Here is a 14,627-nt window from a genome sequence, read left to right as displayed (position 1 = left end):
TGGTGAGCATGTGTCTCTTGTACCTGGTTTCTGGGTGTGGAGTGGAGACGTCAGAGCCTGTTTCCTGGTTTTCACTAGAGGCTGACCACAGGGTCCCTGCACCTCTCTACCTAGTTCCTTCCTCCATTTTTACAATTATTTTTTCTCCTGTCCCCAGTCACCGTCTGTAACATCCCCAGGCACGGATCTGGGGGGCAGGGCCGCTGGGCTCCACAGTGGGTCTGGGTGGGGCCCAGACTGCCCGCTGTCTGAGAAGCCCCATTAGTCACTGGAGAAGATGAGCGCTGTGCGGCCCTTGGCCCAGATGAATGAATCACTGCGCACGCTGCGTTCTAATCTGGCTCCAAACAGAGGCCCTGTGTGCTGCTTTTGCGTGTACTGTTTCTCTCCATGCCATGATTCAGAAAATGCCAGTCACTCAGACACGTGACTCTCATCTTCTGCCAAGGAGCTGAGGGGAAAGGTTGGCTGGGAAACCCTCAGAGCACGGGAGGGCTGCTGTGACTGAGCCAAGAGAGCCAGAGGCTGGAATCATGAAACCATCATCAAGAAGATTCCGGCGGGGCACAGGTCTTACGAGACCAGAGACCCACCCACAAGAGCAGCTGCTGGGGGCAAAGGGCTCTAACATGCCGCACAGGTTCTACCCATCCCAACCCCGGCAGAGGAATGTGGTTATTTTGTCCGATTATAAATGTAAAGCTTGATTATACAAAAATTCTGACCAATACAGCAAACTATAAAAAAGAAGGACGTATCTCCTGTATGCTGCCACTGGATACTGCTTTAACGCATTAAGACATTTTCCATGTGTCTTCAGGCTCAAGCTCTGTTCTACTGAGCTATTGGCCTTAGCCCAGGCCCTATCCTGGCTCCTGCCCCAAGCCCCGGTCGCTGTGCCTACAAATGTCCTGGGGAGATGGGTCAGATGCTGGTTCCGGCATATGAGGTCTAGTCCCAACATGGCCATTAGCTGGCTGTGTGCCCTTAGGCAAATCACTCTGAGTTCTATTTTTCTATGCAGTTAACAATGGGATAATAATTAGGCAAATTTGCTGAGAGGATTAAAAGCATGAAGGGAAGTTAACTGCAAACCTGTAAAATCTCTTCAAATGTAAGGGAGTGTTGGCTTGAGACCCCTTCCCCTGTCTCGGCTGACATAACCTGAAGGGTAGTCTTGCACCCAGCGACCCTGCTCCATGGCTGAACTGGGTCTGCCCATCTCACCAAAGGCTTTCCCCAGAATTGGGTGTGAGGAGAAGGTCTCGGGCTGGGCCCCCAGTCATGGCGGCACCACGACTGAACATGGGCTGGGCCCCGAGGCAGGCAGAACAATGCAAAGCCCTGTTTCATCACTGGTTTTGAACCAAGATAACTCTCTTCCATCACCTCCCACGCAGATCGTCACGCTTGCCATGCCTGGGCTAATTCTCAGTGCCACCTGCTCAGAAGCTGTGTCTGATTTCAGGAACCTTTATGAATCTCCTGATTTGTTTTATCATTTTAGATGGTAGTGAATGCTAGTAAAATACTTAGCACGGAAAGGGGTTGTGCACTTACGCCAGGGATGGTAATGACAATATAAGAACATTAGTTTAGCGCTGGCTGGTTGCTCAGTGGTTAGAGCATCAGCCCTCAGACAAAGGGGTCGCAGGTTCTGTTCCCAGTACCTGGGTTACAGGGTCTCCGCCCCAGTGGGGTGTGTGTGAGACGCAATCAGCCAATGTGTCTCTCTCATGTCAATGTTTCTTTCTTTCTCTCTCTCTCTCTCTCTCTCTCTCTCTCTCTCTCTCTCTCTCCCCCCCTCCCTCCTTCTCTTCTACTCTAATAGATGAAAAAAAAATATCCCCGGGTGAGGATTAACCACCATAACAAAAAGAACATTAGTTTAGCTGTTTCCAAACTACTTCTCATATCCTCTCAGTGATACACCTACAAACTTACATATTGGGGATTATCGCCATTCCCACCTACAGAAGATGAGGAGGAGGCTCCTGGGACCCACGTCTCTAAGTAGCACAGTATTTCCAAATTCGCAGTTAAAAAAACACACACACGTACAAAAACACCAGCTGACCATGCTGATAGCAAAGAAAAGGAACAGACTGAATAGTTCATCTGTCTCAACTCCCCTTTTGATACAAATTTATCCAGATCAGGGGCCGTGTCCTGCCATTAGTCCTACTGGGGATTCCGCACCCATGAACCTTCTAAAAATGCAGACACTGTGGCAAGCACTGGGACTCTGAGCACGAAGGGAAGGCTCCAGGGGCGAAGGCAGAGGTGCCTCTCTTCAGAGTTCGTGTTTCACTGAGATTCAATTAGCCATCACATGACCTTCGACGGAGTGGGAAACAGGTTGAGTGAGGACGGTGAATGGATAGAGGGCAGGTAAAGGTAAAATGCTCCCCAAAGTGGTTTTGGGTATCATTGGGTGACCAGCATAAAGAGGGGGGAATAGCAAGGGGTTAAGAGCATAGCCTGGGGAGTCAGCCTCCCAATCCCGGTTCTATCACCTCAGCTGTGTGACTGTGGGCGAGTCCTACTGCCTCTCTGTGCCTCAGCTTTCTCATCTTTAAAATGGGGACGTACAGTAATTGTGTTTAGTTCTTAGGGATGTGACCTAACCAATATGCCAATTGTTGGTGCTAAACAAGAGGCTGCTGACCTGTCCACACAAATTAGGCTCTAACTCTAGCCCGTGAGGGTCAGAATAAAGCATCGAGCAGCTGGTATTAAGTGGCGTCTATGAGGTGGGGGATGTTAAACCCCAGAAATGCTATAGGCCCTATAGTATAGGGCAGCCGTGGGCAAACTACGGCCCGCGGGCTGGATCCGGCCCATTTGAAATGAATAAAACTATTGAAAAAAAAGACTGTACCCTTTTATGTAATGATGTTTACTTTGAATTTATATTAGTTCACACAAACACTCCATCCATGCTTTTGTTCCGGCCCTCCGGTCCAGTTTAAGAACCCATTGTGGCCCTCGAGTCAAAAAGTTTGCCCACCCCTGGTATAGGGCAACAAAGATCCCTACACCATGAGAGATCAAAGGTGGGATTCAAAACACTCTCACCCAAAGTGAGGGGGCGTGGTCCTCAGGTCAATAGCACCCAACAAGTAGGTATGAAGACCGGTCATTACCTAAGTCACATTTCCGCTGCGTCACCTGTTCACTGTGCCTATCCCACAGCACAAGTTAACCGCCCTTCCGCCCTCAGCAGCGTTCTCAACTGGAGAGGGTCCCTCACTTCTCCAGTTCTGTAGGGCGGCTGGATTGAGCACAGGACTGGGATCGGAGGGCTGCAAAGGCCTTCATATGTAGAGTTCTCAACCCCCAGCATGCCTTCGGTCCTCTCACAAAATTTTTGCAAATCCCAGAGTTAAAGACCCCCAAGTGTTGCTAAACACCCCACCCGCAGAGTATTGATTTAGGTCTCTGAGTTGTTATCAAGATTCTGGGGCTCAAAACGTGCTACCAGGCCAGCAGCTTCCTTCCTTCTGTGCATAAGGCGGGGAGTGTGGGTGTCTGGAGTCCCGGGTGTAGCTCTGTGACTCTGGCATCACTTGCTGTCCCCAGCACACGTCTTGAATGAACAAATAGGATGAGTTCTCTTCTCTCGATCCCATGATCCCACGGACAACACTTAGCTCAGGGCCTTGGCTTCACTCACTGGACTAACTGGTCTCCCTCCCACCAGCCCTATCCAGTTCCACATTCCACACTTTTGTGAGAATGACCTTTTTAAAGTGCAAATTTGATAATGCTACCTCCCTTCATCCCTCTAGTGCCACCCTGCATAAACCCTCAGGCGGTTCCCACTGCCTGCCATGCATTTGAAACTCTCTCAAGGCACAGCCTCAGCTCCTCTCTCCAGCCTCACCAGGCCCTCCAAGCCCTCCTCTCAGGCCCTACCAAACACCTTGCATGCCCTGATGATGCAATATAGTCTCAAACCATCATGCTTTAGCCTGTGCCATTGCCGGTGCCTTGCCTGTCACAGCCCCTCTGTAGAGAACTGCCATGCTCAGCGGAAGCATCCTATCCCCTGGGAAGCTTCCTCTGACTGCAGAGCCAGGAGCTCCTGGTGTTCCCACAGTGCCCACACAGCGACTTCCAAGGAGGCAGCTGAAAAGGCTTGACTGGCCTCCCCGTTCTGGACACTAGGGGGCAGTAGAGTGTAGGTGAGCAGCGGGTGGACAGCTAGCTACCTGAGGCTGCTGAGCTGGTGCTGGGGAGTTACCTGGCTCTGTCCTTACACACGCCCCTCACCCCTGGAATGCTGACAGCTCTCCTGCAGGTCTCCTGGCCTCCGCCACGCCATCTTCACTCCTCTTTATGCACAGGGCTGTGCCCAACCACCATCCTTAGCCATTATTTTCATCACCTTTTCTCTTCCCCACCCAACCCCACCTTTCCTCAAGAACATTCAGTAGCTCCTTATTATTTTCATATTATGGCCAAGCCTCTCACTTGGGGTTTCTTTTGTTTATTAAAGTTTTGTGGCTGCAATAGCAATAAAAAATAAGAAAAATAATTTATAAGTCCATCCATAATTTATATTTTGTGTCCTGTGTATGTATGGTCAGGGCATAGATACATTTTTTGAATTTAAGTGCTATGGCCTAATTTAAAATTATAGGCAATTTTCAAATTATCAATCTGACTTTATAAACATCAGTATGAAGAAATGCCAGCGTGGCTTCAAGACCATGCCCCACCAGCCTTCCCATCCCATTCAACCACCTCCAGCACAGCTTCTGCTGCTCCTTTGAGACCAGACTCCTTGCTCAGTCCCTGTCCTGGTGTCCATACCTACCAGCCTTTCTGAAACACCCTCCCCTTCCTTCTCTACTAGGTCACTGATCCCTCCAGACCTCTGCTCAAACCTCTCTTCTATCACAGCAGGCAGCCTGGTTGGGCAGGACACCCCTTTCTGATGCAGCTTCCTGAGGGTAGACCTGGCCGGGGGTTCTGCCGTCCACCAAGTCTATTCGTGTCCTACGGCAGCTCTAACAAACCATCACAGACTTGGTGGCTTACAACAACAGAAGTTTAGCTCTCACAGTTCTGGAAGCCACCAGTCTGAAATCAAGGTGTCAGCAGGGTCACATGCTCCACAGAGGTTCCAGGGGAGAATCTGTCCCTGCCTCCTCTGGCTTCTGGAGGAGGCCAGTATTCCCCGAGCATCAGCCAGTTTCTGCCTCCGTCTTCACATGGCCTTCTCCCCTGTGTCTCTTTGTCTCAAATCTCCCACTGAGTCACTTTTATAAAGACACTTGTTATTGTATTGGGTAACCCAAGGTAATCTCCTCTTCCAAGATCATCCACAAAGATGTTCTTCCAAATAATGTAGCACTCACAGGTTCCAGGGATTCGGACGTGGACATATCTTCTTGGGGGCCACCATTCAACCCACTACAGTCTCAATTATGAGGCTAGTCAGGGCCAGCTGTCAGGATCAGTGTGGAACAAAGTGGGGGTTCCTTAACCTAGCTGACCACCAAAATCACAAGTGGGACCTGGAAATGCCTCAGCTTGACTCAGAAATGCAGATTCAGGAGGTCCAGGACAGTGCCTGGCCATCAGTCGGAATCAGATAGGTTCTGCTACAGTAACAAACAACCCCAACCTGTCACTGGCTTGACACACAAGTTTCCTTCTTGCTCGCTCTTTCCAATGATCACTTGGATTGGTTTGGGGCTCTCCCATGACTTGTCCTTGCCCCAGGCTGACTGAGTAGCCATCATCTGACAAAGTGGGGGGAGTGGGGAGAGAAACTGTGGTGATTTATGAACTGGCTTAAGGCCATTTCCAGAAAGTGGTACTCATCACTTCCTTGGCCATGCACTTACACTTCATACCCGGGAGAACTAGGGCCTGTTGTCTATAGAAAGCACCACAGGTTTGGGGGAGCCTGGCAGTGTCCTTTAGCAGAGTCGTCACATCTCTGACTAGGGTCTCCTCACTGACCAGGGCACCAGGCAGTGAGTACAAGGGTGGGGCCTGCCGCCTGCAGGTCTTACCTGTGAGCGCTCCTCTGCAAACAGCAGAACTTACCCAGGTTAACTCAAGCTGAGAATGAGCTGCATGGTTTGCAGAATTAACTAGAAGCCTGGCCAAACAGGTTCAGGAAAACAGGCAGGGCATACCCAAGGGTGGCCAGGCAGCTGAGACCCTAGTCACAGCCACTCAGTCTGGTTAGGATGCCAGCAGAGGTGCTGCAACTGGTGTCATGATGACTAGACCCTTGACCCCACTGCTACAGCTGTGTCATCTCTAACTGCCCGTTTCTCCCTTGAGAGACAAAGCCACAGCATCCCCTGGGCTGAGACTGGGTCACAGGTGGGCCTAGAGGACTGCCTCCCATTAGGACCACACATTAGTGGGCCACCTCCAACCAGGGAGGGGACTCAAATGTGGGCCAGCAAAAACCAACAGACATCCTCTACTGAGGTGACCTGCTCCTTCTCCAGAGTGAGCTCATTTTGTGCACTTGATTCTCTAACGAGCTCCTTCATTCTTTTTTGGGGTGGGTGGGGGGAGGCGGTAGGGTAAAGAGAGATGCAGCATTTGCTTCATCGTCTCTGCATCGGTCCCACGGAGGCCACCAGCATCACCCAGCAGAATCAAAATTTAGATGTGTTGTTCCCCAGGACAAGATCAGGGAGCAAGAGGAGGAAGCAGGACAACCAGGCTACACAGAACAGGGTGCAGTCTGTCAGGGAAGTGAAAACAATGTGTGAAGAAACCTGTTTGGCTTGAAATGGTTGTGCAAACTGGCACAGCTGTTTGTCCTGAGTGTTGGCTGCCGATCAAGTTATTTTGACCCTTAAGAACTCTGATGCTTCAGGAAACTGAGTCCATTTTTAGCAGCAAGCCTTTCCTCACATCATGGGGCCCACACAGATACCTGGGATCCAGGCAGTGTCGCTGGGGAAGGAGGTGCTGGCCCTGCTCAGAAGGAGAGCAGCCCCAGAGACGGAGGAAGGGAGGCAGAATGGGAGAATCATGACTTTCCTAAAACAGCGGTTCATACAAGGGACTGCACAGGCCCAGGACAGGTAAAATACACAACTCCCAGTTAAATTTGAATGTCAGGCAAACAACATGCAATATGGGGATACACTTATACTTTTAAGATTGCTTTTCTGATATTCAAATTTAATGAGATGTCATGTATTTTTATTTGCTAAACCTGGAATTATTACTTGTGTGCTGCTTTTCTTTTATTTATTTTGAGGCTTAGGTTAGATTTTCTTGGAATCAAGGTTTTTCACTGCCAAAAGAATACAAGTTTTGAATGTCATAGCTAGTCCTTCATTTTTTTCCACACTGAAAACTTGGCTGTAGTGAATGTTCAATGCATTCTTTCATTCCATACATATTTTATGGAGCCCCTTTGAAATCCCAGGCACTGGTGCAGACCATGGGGATAAAATTGATGCCAAAATTCCCAGTCAGGTCCTAGTTCATTGTCTCACAAAATTGAAGAATGAGTTCAAGGACAAAGATGGTAAGCGAAAACAAAGTTTATTGAGAGATAGACTGACTCCTTGCAGCAGGGAGCAGCAGGGAGGGGGCCCAAAGCAGGTTTCCAGTTAAGATTCTTGGTCTAGGGGTAGATATATGTTTTGTTGGCTTCTGATTGGTTCTTTCAAAGAATTCTGACTTAGCAACATCCACACATTTTAAAGCTCAAGTTCCCACTGGTGAAACAGCCCTGATTAGAGTACTGCCACTTCAGGTCCAAGGTGACATCATTGTCTCCGCCCAGCTGGGTTGCCTTAGCAACTCCCACCTAGCTGGGTTCAGCTCTAGGTTACTTTGTTTTTCTCTGCAGTTTTTTTTTCTCTTGGAATAGGATACAGTCAGCAAGCTGCATTCTGCCAGTGCCTGTAATGTTCCACTCTCCATCCCTGACTGCCTAGCCCTCCCCTATCTCCTCAAATGAGGTGAATGAGGCAAAGCCATTGCCCTCCAAGAGCTCAATTTGAGTCAAGGCAGATGGTGAACCACAGATCACGTGTGGCTGAAAGAGCAAGGTACAGAGAGGGAGTTGACATTATATGGATCTTGGCAGAGCAGAGAATAAGTGAAGCAGTAGGTGATGCTAAGCAGGCACTGCCACTGGCACACTGGTTTACAAAAGTTGTTGGTCAACATTGATGAGCACAGCATTTGGGAAGACACTCATCCTATTAACATAGTAAAGCAACCACTTTCTGTTTGGTTGGCTTGGAAAATATGACATTGCAGGACATTTCCTTGGGGTTGACTTCAGGATCTAACACCAGGGATGTGATCTTACGATTTATAATAACAAACATATATGTGGTCTTCCCAGGGTCCCAGCACAGAGCTTTTAAAACCCCTGGAATTCCCTAAGTGAGGAGAGTGCTAAAGGTGTTATGTCAATGAGGTGAATTCTGGACCTGATGGTGGGGACTGATTGCCAGGAAGCCAACCACATGACTAGGGGGTTGGAACTTTCAGGCCTGCCCCCCAGACATCCTGGGAGGAGAGAAGGGCTGGAGGTGGAGTCAACTGCCAGTGGCCAATGACTTAGTCAGTCATGCCTGTGCAATGAAGCCTCCATGAAAACCCAAGGGGACTGGGCTTCTGGGTTGGTGAACACATGGGAGGTTCGAGTGGCCCCCTCAGAGAGCATGGAAGCGCCGCGCCCTTTCTCAGACCTTGCCTATGCATCTCCTCCATCTGGCCATTCCTGAGTTATGTTCACAGTGAATAAACCTGTGATCTTTTAAGTAAAATGTTTCTCTGAGTTCTGTGAGCTGCTCTACAGAATTAATAGAACCCAAGGCAGAGAGCATGGGAACCTCTCATTTATAAGCAGCTGGTCAGAAGCACAGGAAACAACCCCGGGCTGTGATTGGTATCTGAGGAGGGGCGGGCAGTCCTGGGGGACTGAGCCCTTAAGCCCTTGGAATATGATGCTATCTCTGGGTAGATAAAGTCAGAACTGAGTTGAATTCTTAGATACTCTGCTGGTGCCTGAGAATTGCTTTTTGGAGGTGAGGGACCAACACACATGTTGGAACTGGGTTGGGGAACCTAATTTAAGGGTCTGGCCAAGACCTGCTGGTTTGGGCTGAGGGGAGGACACAGTCTAGGACAGTGATGGCGAACCTTTTGAGCTCGGCGTGTCAGCATTTTGAAAAAGCCTAACTTAACTCTGGTGCCGTGTCACATATAGAAATATTTTGACATTTGCAACCATAGTAAAACAAAGACTTATATTTTTGATATTTATTTTTTATATATATATATATTTTAAATCTATTTTATTGATTTTTTACAGAAAGGAAGGGAGAGGGATAGAGAGTTAGAAACATTGATCAGCTGCCTCCTGCACATCTCCCACTGGGGATGTGCCCGCAACCCAGGTACATGCCCTTGACCGGAACCGAACCCGGGACCTTTCAGTCCGCAGGCCGATGCTCTATCCACTGAGCCAAACCAGTTTCGGCTATTTTATATATTTAAATGCCATTTAACAAAGAAAAATCAACCAAAGAAATGAGTTTGCGTGTCACCTCTGACATGCGTGTCATAGGTTTGCCATCACTGGCCTAGGAGCCACGTTGAACCATGTCTGTGAGACTCTGTCCCGGCCCTTACCAGTGACAGGAATGCGGCTGAAATGAAGCTATTCTGGAGGAAGGTTCAAAGGGCAAAATGCTCTCCACCTTATTAACTCCCAAGTAAACACCTCAGTTCTAACCGATGAGTAAACCCAAAGGAACTCAGTCTTATGAGTTCTTTATCGCCTGAGGGAACAGCAAGGGCAACGGAAAGTACTGTGTTATCCTGAGCATTATTATCCTTTTTAAAAAAAATCATTAGAGGATATTACTTCCTTTCTGGAAGAGCCTCTCTTCTGGGAACTGGGACTGACTTTGGAAGGGCGCTGCCCTTCCACACTGAGCTCTGGATTGGGTGTCTGACGATGGGTGGCAGCCGGGCTCGTGGTGGCCGGTCTGAGGTTCAGGAGACTCAGCCCTGGAGCTGGGTCATACTCCCCTAGGAAGACGTGAGGTCTCCAGCATGTGACCAGGCCGTGGTGGGCTCAGCCGCAGTGTGGGCCGTGGAAACGAGGCCCAGCCGGTTTTGTGAGAGTCCAGAACAAGTACATGTAGCCCGAGGGTGTGTGAGCCAACCGCAGCCTGTGGAAACCAAGGACGTTGTTGTCTCCTGCTCCCATCGGAGTCAGAAATAGAACTCTGCCCTTTGTCCTTGAGGAGCTGAGGCAACTGCACGTGGGTGTCACCAACCACAGGTCCCTTTGTTCCTCTCTCCCGCCCACTCTCCTGCTCCGTCCCTCCCTCCCCTGACCTCAACCACAGCCTGTGGACACTGTGGGCTGTGCTCAGCCTGCTGTCTGGCATCTGGGCGAAGATGGACCCCCCTTCCCTGCACGAGGAGCGCCTCTGGAGAATGTGGCTGCTGCTGGAAGCGGCACAGCTGTTTCCTCGCCCACATTAGCATCACGCCCAAAACCCTCCTCAAGAGCTGACCCTGACCTGGGGCCATTCAGACACACTGGGCTTTTTCCTGGCAGAAACTCTAGTGCCAGACACGTGTCTAGGGTTTTAAAACTTCATTAACTGAGGCTCACAGTAAGAAATACTGTGTATTTTCCATTGCATTTGTGCATACACTATGTACTGGATGTCTTCCACGCATGCATCCCATCTGGCTCCCTGCCCTCAGGCTTCCCTGGGGTTCAGCTAGTGGGCAGCCCTGTAGGAAGTGGGAGAAAGGGAGAGGGTGAGGGTAGGTACTTATTCCCCACACCCCAGCTGGCTGGTCCCCTCCCTCTACTGATGATCACAGCTCCTGTCTGAGCCTCTCCACACCATTCTCTCTGTCCCCAAGCTCTGGAAATGCCAGATTCTATTCTACTTGTTAAGAATGCTATTCCACCCAGTAACTGACTCCAAGACCCCCTTGAAGGTCTCGACCCCAGTTTGAAAGCATTGCTTAGAGCCAGCCCAGTAGAGGCAGCTCTCAGCTAGCCTGGCTACAGCATCCAGCAGAAGTCAGCATGGAACATGCCTCAGGGGTTGTCAGGTGACTGCAGAGTGGGTGTCTCATGGGGATGCCCTTGGGAAAGGTTGGGCTCCTCTGGGGGGTTGGGAGGGGGGGTAGTTCCTGTCTGTGGTCATCACATTGCAGGGAATGGGTTTCCACACCAGAGTTGGTTAGAAGCCTCAGAGGTAGCTGGGCTCTGGGGTGACTCACATCACAACAGGAATGTAAATACCACGGTGCTAATTCAGCTATTCATGGTGAGGATACTGCCATCAAGTGGGCTGGAGATCCATGCCTGCCATCAGCACCCTCTCCAGTGGGGAATTCTATCTAGAACTCCTGGCTATCCTGGGGAGGCACTGGGCCAGCACAGCCTCAGACCACGGGAGTCCTTCGAAGCCTGGAGCCCACTGGGGGTCCTGGGCACCTTCTCTCTGGGGTGCCTGCCTCAATGCCTCTTGGTCCCTACATCCTTGCTGACCCATTCACGGACTCTCTTGTTCTATTCCCTTCTGTGTCTGAGCAATTGAAGTTACTTATTTCAATTCTTGGTGGTGGCAGATGGGGGTGGCTGTGTCCATCATGGCCACCCCGACTATCTGACAGATGGTCCAGAGATGTGTGACCAGTGTCTAGCCAATCTGCAATAACCGTAAGTACATATTTATTGAATGCTTCATAGAAAGCTCTGTACGGCACCGAGGACTTTTTTGTCACAATCTCATTTCTCTCCCATAACAAGCTGATGAGATAGTAACAATCTCCCCATTTTGTACATACAGGGACTGAGGCTCAGAGAAGTCAGGTGACTTGGTTGAGGCCATAGCATAAGTCAATAGCTAAGTGTCCCTAGAAACTGTGACTATAAGTGTGTCCTCCGAAAGGACAGGGAATATCATCCCTCCCCCTACAAGTTCTCACTCCCTGAAGACAGGACTGTGCCCCCTTCAGTAACCTGCCTTCCCACCCAGCTTGCCATCTCCAGTGCCCAGGGGTGCCCTGCTACCCACAGTTCCTGATGGTCGCAGACTGGGGACCAGCCTCTTGCCAAAAAGGGAAGGCCTATGGGAGCCTCAGACCACAGGGAAGTGACTGCATGGACACAAGAGACCGTGGCGGGTGACTCAGCTGTGCAGCTGATGGACATGGACAGACGTCAGTCCTCAAACCAAGGCCCTTCCTTTCTTCCCCTGGAACAAAGACAAATCCTGGCTCTGTGATTTGGTTGCCACAGGAACTAGAAAACATTGGGTAACATGTGACCTCGGGACAGGTAGGTCCAGGTAAAAACAACTCTTTCCTGACCCTGAACTCTGAATTCCAAGCACCTAACCTATCTGCAGATTAGATAACTAGCCAGGGGGAGTTACACTACCACCTGGATTGAATGACCATGTCTGAACCAGGAAGTCTGGGGCATTCACAAGTCTGCGTGACCATATTCTGGCCAATATTCCTGCTGTGAAGAAATGGATCTCGAATGTGCTTTCTGCTTAGGAGACTGAAAATGATGTGATGTGCCCGCCCCTGATGTGGGTGCTGTCCTAGGCCCTGTGGGCAACATGAAGAGAGACACCGATCCCCATGCTCAGAGAGCTCTGGGCACAGGACACACACTGGGACAGTACAGCCAGGTCCCAGCACAGTCAGGAATCACTGGGGAACAGTGAGGGAGGGGAGTGGGGAGGCGGTTCGGGGAGGGGTGGAGTTTGATGGAGTGACCCAGAACTCTCCATTCCCAGCCAGCCCAGCTGAGGGTGGCCATGTTCACTCACCGGTGAGAGGTCCTGGGTGACAGCTGGGGCAGGGGCTAGGATTCTTGTATAGGCTCGGCCATCTCTGCCTTCTCTGACTGTCGCTTTCTGGTTCTCCTGTCCCCCCTCCCAGTCCCTCAATGCACACTGGGCACTGCTGTGTAGGGCACTCAGCTCAAATGTCCAGACAACAATGTCCCACCCTCCCTAAGATTAAACAGGTTCCCCTCCAGACTCATCCCTCCCTCCCCTCTCCCCAGATGTCTCCTCTTCCCTAAAGTGACAACATATTCCAGGATTAAAGCCATTCTCTATAGTCACACTGTGGCCAACGTCCGGTGAGCGGGAGTCTCACATGGGAACCTCCCCGCATCCCCAGCAATTCAGACTCAAAACCTGGAGACAGGACTCACATCCTGCCCCACAGCCTATTACATTCTTATCTCTTCTCTCTTGGTTCACTGCCCAACCCAGTCCCATAACCAGGAAATCTTGTTGGCACCCATGATTCCTCTAGTCATCCCTCACACCCACTGGTCAGCAAGGCCTGTTGACTATGGCCCCGGAATGGTTTCTGCTGGTGTCCCCACTGTGTCAGCTGCCCTGGTGCTGTCGTGGATGAGGGTGCCAACCTCCTTACTCATCCCTGCCTCCTGCCTCTACCTCCTCCGTCCTGCATGTGGGGGTCAGAATTCACTTTCTGACACAACTCTGGTCATGGTGCTCCTGCTCTGAAACCCTGCATCTCCTTCCTGCCTAAGAGCGACACCCAGGCTCCTTGGGAGGGCAGGAGGCCTCCCAGTGTGGCCCCATTCTTCCTTCCCAGCCTCACCTCCCGGGGGGGCCTCTCTCTCTCTCTCTCTCTCTCTCTCTCTCTCTCTCTCTCACACACACACACACACACACACACACACACACACACCCATAGCCAGGGCTACATCACCCTGTTGTTCTCTGCTCCTTGTCCTTTTCTGGCATCACCGCTTTGTCATGCTCACTCCCCTGCCTGAAACCCCAACTTCCTCCAACCGAAGGAACTCCTACCCCTCAAGGGCCCAAGCCCAGCTCAGGTGTCTCCCCGACCCCATCCCACCTCCAGGTCCAGGGCAGAGTTCCCTACACCTCCTCTGTGCTCCCACAGGAGTCAGGCATCTTCCACACGGAGCAGAAGTTCCTGTTCCCAGCCTCCTCCACTAGCCCGCCACCTGCTAGCGTTGGTCCCGTCCTGTTCCTCTGTGTGCCTGGCACCCAGCCCAAGCGAGGGCTCCTCGAATGCCACACAAGTCCCTGGTTCTAGCTCTCAGCACTCTTTCTCGAGACCTCTTGCTACTTGTCACTCAGTGTAGACCTCAACCTCCAGGCCTCTGTCCCCCACCGCCCTCCCATGCCAGGACCGGCCCGGTGACCCTGTGCCCCTCACCAAGGTCGCCTGGCATTTCTGTGGGGAGATCACACACTCCACGGCCCCTGTGCCAGAGCCCCCACTGTTCTCTCACCAGAATCTTCTCCCCGCCTAGCCTACCCTCATTCCCTGAGGTGGTGCAACCCAGGCTGCTCAGAGGTGCCTTCTCTAGTCCTCTCAGTCAGGATTTACTCCCCCACCCCTTCCCCTGCAGCCTGTGAGCCACACCTGGCCTTCCATCCTTGCTGTTAACCTGAGTTTTCTTCCTCTAGACCAGGGGTGGGGAATGTCCAGCCTGTGGACTGAATAAGGCCTGAGAAATCATTTGGTCTGGCCCTTCCAAGGCATTAGGGGTGAGTTAATTCAATGTTTGACCAAATATAGCTGGCTAGTTTTTAAGTTGATAATTTTGT

This window comes from Myotis nattereri (assembly GCF_964212035.1).
Source record: "Myotis nattereri genome assembly, chromosome: 18".
Classification (NCBI taxonomy): domain Eukaryota; kingdom Metazoa; phylum Chordata; class Mammalia; order Chiroptera; family Vespertilionidae; genus Myotis; species Myotis nattereri.
Note: the sequence above shows the minus strand (reverse complement) of the source record.